Source organism: Echinops telfairi, unplaced genomic scaffold, assembly GCF_000313985.2.
Source record: "Echinops telfairi isolate 266 unplaced genomic scaffold, ASM31398v2 ScPeMD7_40;HRSCAF=151, whole genome shotgun sequence".
In the NCBI taxonomy this organism is placed as follows: Eukaryota; Metazoa; Chordata; class Mammalia; order Afrosoricida; family Tenrecidae; genus Echinops; species Echinops telfairi.
In genome coordinates this window covers 503,425-515,869 of record NW_022103938.1, presented here as the reverse complement: position 1 = coordinate 515,869, position 12,445 = coordinate 503,425, and the positions used below count along the sequence as shown (strand labels likewise).

Below are 12,445 nucleotides of genomic sequence, written 5' to 3'. Positions count from 1 at the left end.
TAAAGAGCAAATTTGATGTATTGAACACTAATGACAAAAAACCTGATGAGCTGTGGGAGGACATCAAGAGTATTGTTCATGAAGAAAGCAAATGGTCATTTAAAAGACGTTAAATAAAGAAAAAATAAAAGTGGGTGCCAGAAGAGATGCTGAAACTTACTCTTAATTGTAAAGTAGCTCAGGCAAATGGAAGAAATGAAGTCACAGAACTGATGTGGCAGTTACATAATCTGGTGTCAACTTGAGAGTACTAAGAGTGATGGGGTAGAGTCTAGCCTGTCAATTGGATGGCAGCTTGATGGCCTCATTTGGAGGCGCTATTGAGATAAATAGCTCCCTGGAGGCCAGACCCACTCTCTCTGCTTCATCTTCCTGCAGACAAGTCACATGGAGCTACGCTGATGGAGCCAGAGCACTGCAGGTGGAGGAGCCACATAGAGACCCACGCCAGCACTGAGATGAGATGCTTCTACCACCACTGGAGCCATAAGACTTTCCATCTTCCTGCATTTGGTGTCATTGCATGTGCTGCATGAGTCTGAAGAGGAATTTATAGACTGGTATCAGACATATGGGCTAATATCAGACTTACGGATGGGATCTGGACTGGGCTGGGATGTTTTCTCAATATACAATTACTCTTTATATAAAGCTCTTTCTTATACACATACGAGTGTCTATGAATTTGCTTCTCTAGTCCACCCAGACTAACACAATTGAACAGAAAATGTCAAATGGTAGTTCAGTAAGACAAAGTAAAATATTAAAATAAAAATGTGCACAGACTTAGAGTTAGAAAACCAAAAAGGAAGTACAAATCCTCAGTGTATCTTAAATGGAAAGAACCCTGGAAAAAATTCAAGCCTTGAGTTGCAATATTGAAATATTATATAAGCAAGATATTATTGAAAGATACAGGAAGCAGCAAAAGAAGATGGAACAACTACACAGAGTCACTGTATCTAGAAGATCTAGTTGATATTTCTCCATTTCAGGCAGTTGCCTATGAGCAAATACCAATGGTACTGAAGGAAGAAGTTCAAGCTGCACTGAAAACATTAGTTAAAAAGAAGGCTCCAGGAATTAATGGAATACCTGTGGAAACACTGGAAGCACTTACTCATCTTGACACACAGATACTTGCCAACTGACTGGAAGAGATCCATATTTGTACCCATTCCAAAGAAAGGTAACCCAACAGTAACTCAATAACTTTGAGAAGAATGGGAATTCCAGAATCTTTCTTTTAAATCATTATATTGGGGGCTCGTACAATTCTTATCACCATCCATCCATCCATCCATTGTGTCAAGTACATTTGTACATCTGTTGCCATCATCAGTCACAAACCATTTGCTTTCTACTTGAGCCCTTACTATCAGCTCCTCATTCCAGAATATTTCATTGTGCTCGCGTGGAAATTGTACATGGATCAAGAGGCAGTTGTGCAAACCGAACAAGGAACGGTATTCATCAGGGATATGTCTTCTCACTAATTCAATCTGTATACTCAGGAATAATCAGGGAAGCTGGTGTGCATGAAGAAGAATGTGGCATCAGGATTGGAGGAAGACCTATCAACCACCCATGATAGGCAGATCACACAGCCTTGCTTGCTGAAAGTGAGGAGGACTTGAAAGACGGGCTGATGAGGAACAAGAACTGCAGCCTTCACCAGGGAGGACAGTGGGAGCCCAAAACCCATCTGCGAAGGATCTAGTCAGATTAAGCTGCTGGCAGATCCCCTCTAGCCACAGGCACGGGTTTCAAATAGTTTTACTTAGAGATCGTTGTAGTCATATCTATCCTGGATTGAACTGGATCCCTCTTGGCCCAACCTGAAATTGTTCTAGGTGCAAGTATTCTTGCTCGCTCCATGACAAAAATTTCCTCCCTGGCCTTTTAAATATTCATGGTGGCCTTTTCTTTCTTACTCATGATCTGTATTTTTATCTCTGTATTATTATTATTATTTTATCCCTGCCACTTTATTTTGTTTTTGCTTTTTATTGTTTCTATTGGGTTTTCCAGTTTGTGAAGCACAGGAGTAGCTGCATAGAGATAAGAACTGATGCAAGGATTTATAGGGGAGGGATGGGGGGGTGGGGTGGGAGATAGAGAGGGGGAGGAGGCTGGGAAGCAAACAATGTATTTGGGAGTGGGGAAGGAGCACCAGAACTGATGGTGATTACACAACTCATTTAAAAAGTGACTTAACCATGGTGGGGTGTGTGTGTGTGTGTGTGATGTGTGTGGGAGAGAACATTCTAAAGTTGATTGTGGTAATGCTTGTACAACTCTTCTTGATGTGATTGAACTATTAAATTGTGTGATATGTGGATTAATTCACAATAAAACGATTAAAAAGAAAAAAGAACTGCAGCCTTCAGTATGGATTACAACTCAATATCAAGAAGACCAAAATCCTCACAACTGAATCAATCGGTAACCTCATGATAAATGGAGAAACGATTGGAGTTGCCAAAGATTTTTGTCTTGCTGGAATCCACAGTCCATGGTCGTGGAAGCAGCAGTCAAGAGATCAAAAGACCTCTCTACAGAGCCTTGAAAAGCAAGGTGGTACTTTGAGGAGCCAGGTATTTCCAATTTCCTCACCTGCATGTGAAAGTCAGACATTGAAAAGGGAAGACTGGGTTGCTTTTGTGGGCGCCACTCGCCCCCCCCCTCCCCCCCTTGGCCTGGCCTGACGCTATGAGCTCCTGGGCGCTGCTCTTAGCAGCGTCACCCTACCGGAAAGCTGGCGGGCACTAGGGGGAAAAAAACAAAACAAGAAGAAAGTGGTAGAGGTGCTAGAAGAAGAGGAAGAGGAATACGTGGTGGAAAAGTTCTGGCCGCCGAGTAGTAAAGGGCAAAGTGGAATACCTCCTAAAGTGGAAGGGCTTCTCAGATGAGGACAACACGTGGGAACCCGAAGAGAACCTGAATCATCCCACCCTTATTGCCGAGTTTCTGCAGTCACAGAAAACTGCTCCCGAGACAGACAAGTCAGAGGGAGGCAAGCGCAAAGCTGACGCTGACTCAGAAGATAAGGGAGAGGAATGTAAACCAAAGAAAAAGGAGAGTCAGAAAAGCCACGAGGCTTTGCCCGGCGTTTGAAGCCAGAGCAGATGATTGGACCTACAGACTCCAGTGGAGAACTCATGCTCCTGATGAAATGGACAAATTCTGATGAGGCCGACCTAGTCCCTGCCAAGGAAGCCAATGTCAAGTGCCCCAGGTTGTCATATCCTTCTGTGAGGAAAGGCTGACGGGGCATTCCCACCCCTCAGAGGATGAGGACAAGCAAGATGACAAGAACGAACTCACGTGACTGTGGGTTTAAAGAGGGGAAGGGCGGAGTTCTACTTGTCTTGACACCATAGAAGTGGCTTGGGAAAATGGCCTTTGAAGAGCCAGTGTAGTTTCTGAGCCCTGCAGCAAGCAGCCGAGTGCTTTCGAGCTGTCCCATGCTGTAGAGATGCACGCCCATCCCAGTGCAGGGGAAGCAGGTAAGTGTTCCAAGGCAACCCGTTCTGCACTTTGCTGAGAAACGCAAAGGCCTTCTATGAAGGACAAAGCTTGCAGAGTGGGTGTGTGTGGGGAGCAAAGAAATAACTCTAGATCTTCAGAGCGCATCTCCAGAACCCACAGCCTTCTTCCCAATAGTGTTAACTCTGCTTTTTTTTTTTTACAATTTTTTATTTTTGTTAATTTTAACATTTTATTAGGGGCTCATACAACTATCCCAATCCATACACACATCAACTGTGTAAAGCGTATTTGTACATCGTTTCTCAAAACATTTTCTCTCCACTTAAACCCCCGACATTAGGTCCTCATTTTTCCCCTCCCTCCCCGCTCCCCCTCCCTCATGAGCCCTTGATAGTTTATAAATGGGTATTTTGTCATATCTTGCCCTGTCCGACGTCTCCCTTCACCCACTTTTCGGTTGTCTGTCCCCCAGGGAGGAGGTCACACACAGTTCCATGTAATCGGTTCCCTCCTTCCTACCCATTCTCCCTTTACCCTCCCTGTTTCGCCACTCACACCACTGGTCCTATAGGGCTCATCCGTCCCGGATTCCCTGTATTTCCAGTTCCCATCTGTACCAGTGTACCTCCTCTGGTCTAGCCAGTCCTGCAAGATAGAATTCAAGTCATGGTAGTGGGAGCGGGGAGGAAACCTTTAGGAACTAGAGGAAGGTTGTATTTCTCATCATTGTTACATCGCACCCTGACTGGCTCATCTCCTCCCTGAGACCCCTCTGCAAGGGGATCTCCAGTGGCCTACTAATGGGCTTTGGATCTCCACTCCGCACTCCCCCCATCAGTCACTATGATAAGATTTTTTGTTCTGATGATGCCTTACACCTGATCCCTTCGACACCTCGTGGTTGCATAGGCTGGTGTGCTTCTTCCATGTGAACTCTGCATTTTTACAGCGTGGCATGTGTGTCATTTTTTGGCTATAACTGGTGTATTATTTGGGGCTGGGAGGGTGGGTGGGGAAGAGGGAGATGCGTAGGATCAATTTTTTTAAAAGTTGGGGCCTGATTGGGGAAATGGTGAAACAATAGAAAGAACAAACATCGACTGCTTTGGTTCTGTGTCCAGAATGTATACCCTTTGAAAGTTTTTAAAAAAGTCATTGGCAACATAAATGGGGCCCGAAACTTGTTGAAAGGCCCGAAACTTGTAGAAACCAAGGTGTTCCCTGCCTGAGCTTAATGCCGCCCCCTACAAAGGACTTGGCTGTTATGTGACCAAAGCCATAATTTTGGAATGGAACCTGACTGAGGGGGGGACATTTTTTATTGGAAAGTCTATACAAGCAGGTTGTTCTGCCTCAGAGGTGTAATTCTTAAAATGGACAAGAAGCCCTTTTCTGTTCCAGTAAGTCATAAATAACAGCTTGTGCCATCCAGGCTTCTGGCTGAGCGCTCTTTGGGGGAGGTAGAGGAGGTGGTGGCAGAGGAGATGAGAAGGGGGAGAGCAAGGGCCCGTGCATGCTGGGAGCGGAGAACACTCTTGGAGCCACTCTGACTTTGAACTCTGGAACCATTGGTGTCAGAGTCCAATCACTACCAGCACACATTTCGCTGAATTAATTCAAGGGTGGAAAGATTTTGAAAGCCCTAGTCTCAGGAGTCAATTTTCACACCGGGGCAGTGGTTCACTTTAAATTAAAAAAAAAGTATTCTAATCCTAAGAATCCACTGATACCCAAAATGCTCTGTCTTGAATCATGAGATTCATCAGTTTTTGACATCTAGAGTGGCATTCAGGCATGTGTTAGCTTTCTGGAAACACTTTGATGAAATGTGAACTTCATATCACCCTGTCAGTTTTTGTTGTAATAAAACGATAGATTTCTAAAAAGGAAGACTGAAGAGGATCGATGCATTGGCGTCGTGGTGCTGGAGGAGAATGTTGAACGCACCAATGACTGCTGAAAGGACAAACCAACCTGCCTTGGAAGGCGTTCGTGCAGGTTATTCCTTGGAGGCAAGGATGGGGAGACTTCGTCTGAATACTTCGGACTTGTCAGGAGAGACCAGTCCCTGGAGAAGGACATCACATTTGGTAAAGCAGAGGCGCAGGGACAAAGAGGAAGGCCCTTGGCAAGAGGCACTGCCACAGTGGCTGCAGCCATGGGTTCTGGCACAGGAACAATTGTGAGGGTGGCACAGGACCGGGATAGTGATGCCTTCTGTTGTCCAGGAAGTTGGTATGGTTTGGAGCCAACTCCTTGGCAACTGATCACAACAACAATAACACTAGGGACAGTTTTACTCTGTCCTGTAGGGTTGCTGGGAGTTGCAATCGACTTGACAGGAATGGATTTGGGGTTTTGCTTTTTCCTCTGACTTGTTTCCTAGAACTATCTAAGACAACAGAGGCAGATGACCAAACTAGCACACTGATTTGTTCAGTAAGTAAATGAAAAAACAAAAACAAAATCACTACCATTGAGTCAAGGTTGACTCCTAGCGACCCCCCTGCGAGTTTAGGATGCAGTAACAGTTAACAGGAGTAGAAAGCTCTCTTTCTCCCGCAGAGCTGCTGGTGGTTTCAAACTGCCAACCACGCAGATCACAGCCTACTGTAACCACTACACCACCAGTCAGCCAGTGGTGAAAGAAAATGTGTATGGCATCAGAGTATTTGGATAATATATAATTACATATCTCCATCCAGTCTTGTAATAAGGAGCCCTGGTAGTGCAGTGGTTACGCACGGTTGTGATATAGTTCTGTAGGAGAAAGATCCAGAAATCTGGTAGCTTACAGATCGCAGCCCCGCAAACTGTATGGGTTAGTTCTACTCTGTAGCACAGACTTTGAGTCAAAATCAACTTGAGCTCCTCAGAAACTAACCACGTGCAAAAAGAATTTCTTGTAGAAAAATTAACACAAGACTAGTTCCAATGAGGTGGAGATTAAAGCTGTCCCAAATGTTTAAACTTGTCCAAGATGCTATTCTACTCCATTATCTCTGGTATCAACACCACTCCTCCCCTTGTTATATTCTCTAATGACTCAGGGTTCTATGCTTCCCACAGAACTCACTCGGTGTTATAGAAATAGCTTATCTTGTGGTGTTGTGGGTGCTTTGCAGCCCCACGTCTGAAGTTCATACAACTGTCTGGAGGATGCCAGACTGTGGAAGCTGGCAAAATCAGGCCAGCTGGTAGGCCCTCCAGATGCAGGGTCCAGACACAGAAGTGAAAAATGTCCAAATATCAAAGCAGGCTTTGCCTGTACACATCGTCAGGAAGGGGAGATCTCAGAAAGGTTGGCTTTGATGAAGGTGTGTTTATGGCCTTCTGCAAACCATGCTGTTCTTGTTAGGTGCCAAGGTCCCGACTCATATGACCCTATGAACAACAGAACCATACACTGCCTGATCCCACGCCACCCTTACAATTGTTGTGTTTGAGCCCATTGCTGGAGCCACTGGGCCACTACATCATGCTGAGCGCCTCTTTTTTGCTGCTCCTATACTGTACCAAGCATGATGTCTCTCTCTAGGGAGTGGTCTCTACTGACAACCTGTCCAAAGCATGTAAGACAAAGGCTTGCCATCCTTGCCTGTAAGGAGCACTCTGGCAAACCATACCCACAAGGAAACAAAGAGGGGTGACTTGAGTCACACCCCTATAATAAAGTGGGAACCTCAAAATTCTCCCACCTTAATTTTGTCTATTAGCATAACATAGAACTGTTTCCAATGTGGGCTTAGAACTACTGGTGTTGTTACGTGCTGCCATGTTGATTCTGACTCCTGGGCACCCTGTGAGCAACAGAAGGAAGCACGGGGCGGTCCTGCACCATCCTCACAATGGTGGCTATGTGTAAGCCGTGCTGTAGTCACTGCTTCGATCCATCTGGTTAAGGGTCTTCTTTTTCGCTGCCCCTGTACTCCACCAAGCACGATGCCCTTTTCCAGGTGCGGGTCTCTCCTGACAGACAACATGTCCAAGATGAAATTCTTCCATCCTCCCCTCCAAGGAGCCTTCTGGCTGCCCCTCTTCCAAGACAGTTTTGTTTGTTCTTTTGGCAATTCATGGTTCTTCTCCTTCTCCTTCTCTTCCTCCTCCTCCTCTTTTTCTTCTTTTGTCTACCTCATAGCACTTCCAATATTCTTCACCAGCACCATACTTCAGACACATTGATTCTCCTTCAGGGTTCCTTATTCATTGTCCAACCTTCACATGCCTATGAGTGTGGGGTGAGGAGGGTCCCCCACAAATCATCACAGGTCCAGTTGGCACAATTGTACAGCGATAACACGGTAAAGATTATAGTAAAACCATAGAGAGCATGAGAGATAGAAGAGGGATTGAATGAATGGAGTCAGACACAATTCATGGAAGCATGCTCACCTCAGCCCCGCTTGGTGGACCTCGTGGGGAGAGCCTGACCACGAGAGCAGGAGAGAGCCCCAACTTTATTGCTAACCAAGGGTTATATCTCCTTCAGAGGGCATGATTACAGGTAACCACATGTCACAGGAAGGAGCAGTACAATAGGCATATACATCGTAGGAAGGGGATGTATGATAGGCATAAGCGCGACAGGAAGGGGATGAGCTAGGGGTGTGCCCATAGGAATGGGAAGGTCTAGGGGTATACATGTGACAAGTCATGATGGCAGCCTAACCTTGGTCATCCTTGGGCGGGTTTGACCTCTCTGGGGTCTCCTACAAGGAAACAGACAACTACTATCCTTATCAGAAGGGAGTGGGCCCTACTTGTTGTGGGATAAACAGTGGTGACTGCTTGGTCTAGATGGCTGATAACCCTTAGGGAGGATAATCCTGACCTACTCCTGATGACCTCCAAGTGTATAGTCATTCGCAAGCAGCAAAGTTTGGCATATATTTGGGGGAGACAACTTAGGAGAAATCCTTCTGTTTTCCACATATGAGGTGATTGAAAATACCATGGCTTCAAGTAGAAAGAAATTGTTTTGAAAATGTTGATGGAAACATATGTACAAGTGTGATTAATACAATTGTATAATGGATTGTTATAAGATTTATAAGAGCCCTCCAATAAAATAACTTAAAAAAAGAAGAAGAAGAAAATACCATGGCTCGGGGTTCAGATCTATTTCTCTGAGGGTGCCCAACAAACAGCAACCCTAGACCAAGATGTGTTTGCTTTTTTTAATGCTCCCTCTGCCTTCACTTGATAACCGTTGGTCTTCCCTCACAAATGAGAGTTACTAAAACTCCTGCCATATCTCCATCCCTCATGACATATATAACTAATATCCAGTCACAGAAAGCTTGGAAATATGAAAGCTAACTATTCATGTAATGGAGTCTGGCAAACCCTACACGTGTATGAAATTCTTTGCTGAACAATGCTATACCACTGACTAAAATAATATTATTAGATAATACTGATAAATAATACCAATAGAATCACTTTAAAACCCACAGGGATGATCTATTTAGGATGTACTACAATAAAATCACAATGATATCCCTAAAATCAAACCAGGGACATATAGAAACAATAGTTAAAAGAAAGGATTTTGAGCTCTCACTTGATATAAAAACAATTAGTACAAGAATAATTAGTTCTTATAATATGGCCCTATGAAGAGGTCACTGAAGACATCGGCGACATAGCAATGTTGGTGAGGAAACCAGATGGTGCCCAGTTATCATGAATAATAGCATCTGGAGTCTTAAAGGCTTGTCTCAAAATAAGCAGCCATGTAAATGAAGAGTCAACCAAGTCCACAAGGAAGAATTACACCAGTCTTTATGATCCAGAGAGAACAATAAAATGTAAGAGAAGGGGATGGTTCCAGTGTCTGAATCCTAAATACTTGGTTTGCAGACAGCTATTGTTGATAGTGATGGGCCAAAATTCATTTGCAAGGTCCCTACATGTGTTGTGCCTCTGGTGAATCCCAAATGTACATAAGGTAGGAACATGAATAATCCAAATATCAAAGAGCATTGGAAAGTAGATTTTTAATAGTCTCTGCTTTCTCTTAGATGGAAGTCTCTATCAATTTTATATGGTCATTGTTGATGGATCTTTATTTGTTTTCTGCTCTAGTCTTGTATTTTATCTATAGAGGGAAGCTGGCATGAGGAATTACGAAGACAGTAATGGAATCGATGATTACCTGATTATAGGGAAGGGGAAGGTGGGGAAGGTGCCGAGTCAGCATCATTGTGTTTTAAAAAAAAAAAAGGTAGAAAAGATTCCAAGGTTGATTGTGATGATGATTGCACAACCCTTCTTGAAGGCCGAACTATTGACTTGTGTGCTTTATTAATTATAGCTCAATAAAAAAAAGAAAGAAAATACCATGGTTGGAGTTAGGCATACCTTAGTCCTCAAAGTAACATGTTTGTTTTTCAACACTTTAAAAAAAATTTTTATTTTACTGAGGGCTCTTATAGTCTTATCATAATCCATACACACAACCATTGTGTCAAGCACATTTGTACATATGTTGCCATCATAACTTTCAAAACATTTTCTTTCTACTTGAGCCCTTGATGTAAGTTTATTTTCCCACTCCCTCACCCTCCCTCCCTCATGAATCCTTTGATAATTTATGTTATTATTATTATTTTTTATATGTCTTACTCTGACCGCTGTCTCCCTTCACCCACTTTTCTGTTGTTCAACTCCCTGGGAGGGGGTTACATGTCAATCATTGTGATCAGCCCCCCCCCCCCACACACACACACTCCTTCCCTTTGCCCTCCTGGTATCTCTACTCTCATTATTGGCCCTGAGGGGTTTATCTGCTCTGAATTCCCTGTGTTGTGAGCTCTTATTTGTACCAGGCTATGTGACTTTAAAGAGGTCTTGCGCAACAAATTTTACCCAATGCAATGGACCTTTTAATCTTTTGATTGCTGCTTCCATGACCAGTAATTATAGTTCCAAGCAAGACAAAATCTGGACCACATCAATCCATTTATCATGATGTTACCTGTTGGTTTCATGAGGATTTTTGTTTTCTTTACATTAAGTTGTAATGCATATTAAAAGCTGCAATCCTTCATCTTATCAGCAAGTTCTTCAAGTCCTACTAACTGTCAGCAATGAATAAACCTTCCTCTAATCCTGATGCTGAGTTCCTCTTCAGATACTCCCGTTTGTCAAATTATTTGCACAGTATGATGAGAGAATACAACCCTGACACACAGCTGTCCTGCTTCTAAACCACACACTATTCCCTTGCTCTCTTCACACAACTCCCTCTTGATCCATGTACAGGTTCTACATGAGCACAATTCGGTGTCTGGAATTCCCATTCTTCTCAAGGCTATCCATAGTTTGTTATGATCTACTGTAGCTATAATTACTGGTAAAGGTTAGAATGTACATCTCAAAAGGAATGATGGCCAGAAGGGCCATATTAACTAATTGACTACATCTAACTAGATAAGAAGCCACATTTGTCTAGGACCTGGAAAAATTTAAAACCTTTTACACTTTTATAAGGGCAAATCAAGTTAAGCACTGTGCTATCAACTCACTCTCCGCTATAGAACACAAAGATAAGGATGTATGTCTACTTCTGTAAAAAGGCGGTGTGGACACCACGATTGGGCTATGTACACAATTTCAAGCTGAAAAAACCCAAACTCACTGCCATTGAGTCGATTCTGCCTCTTCTTGACCCTCCAGGCAGACCTTTGGACAGAGTAGAACTGCCCCTGTGGGGCTCCAAGACTGTAAATCTTTATGAGATCAGAAAGCCTCATTTTTCTCCCTTGAAGCAGGTGCTGGTTTCAAGACTGTTGACTTTGCGGTTAGCAGCCCCATGTACAACTCTAGACCACACCACCAGGGGTTCTTCAACACAATTGTAGATGAGAAAAGTTTACAAGATTGGTTCCGGGGCCCTCCAACCACCAGGCTGCTTAATGGTCAGGGTGTTATTCATGACTGTGACCCTGACTCCCCAATTTCCCTCAAGGGGGTACCCAAGCAAGTTCTCAAAGGACAGGACTGCGTGCCTCCCTGGACTGGGGAGAGTCATTGTGATCTACTTTCAAACTCACTCTCCCTGAGTGCTGCCACACAGCTGGTGAATGACCAGAGGGAACTTAATGGAGACAGAATTTATGTCAAGACTCAAAGTGGAGGCTCCCACCTTGACCTACTTACTCTCTCACCTACACCATGCTGTTGGTACCGCGACCCTGCAGGACCAGACAGAAATGGCCTTGTGGATTCCTAAGACTGTAACTTGATAGGAGTAGAAAGCCCCATTTTCTGGTGGCTTCAAACCACTGACCTTGCAGTCCAACCTCTGCCATCCACAAACCAGTGCTTTAGGATTTGAGGTCGAATAGTTTCCAATAGCATTTACCAGCATTTGAAAAATGTTTTCTAAAGGCAATGCACTTAAATATTAGAATCAGTATTAGCCACTGAAAAGGGAAAAATCAGAAGTAACACAGAATACGTAATAATAGATCCTAGACCTTTGCACCTAGGAAGCTTCAGAATAATTTTAACGTATTCAAGAATCTATTAACAAACAAATAAACAAACCCACTGCCATAAGGTCAATGCCGACTCAGAGCTTCCCTATAGGACAGGGTAGAACTGTGGGTTCCGAAGAGCAACGCTCTACTGAAGTAGAAAGCCCAGTCTGTACCCCATGCAGTTAGCAGTCAGACACGTCACCACTACGAGCAAGCTGTTTAAGGTCTTTTTAAAGTCACAGTAGCATTTTTAATCATTCTGCATTTTCTTCATTTCAGCTACTAAAACCACACTCCTAGCTCGCGGGAGACGGAGACGTGTTTTGCCATTTAAAAAGGGAGCCTTGTTAGAGGAGCGTCCCTGGAAAGCCGGGCTTGGTGACGAATGAGCGAGACCAGAAGTAGGTCAGTGTCCCTGGCAGTCAGGGCTGGTAGAGAGAAATGTCACCCGAGAAACTGGGTGGGTG

General features: G+C 43.9%; 1 pseudogene; it reads left to right on the top strand.

The window, feature by feature from the left end:
- LOC101652594 overlaps positions 1–3,331 on the top strand; it is an 11,266-nt pseudogene extending 7,935 nt beyond the window's left edge.
- The last annotated feature ends 9,114 nt before the right edge of the window (positions 3,332–12,445 follow it).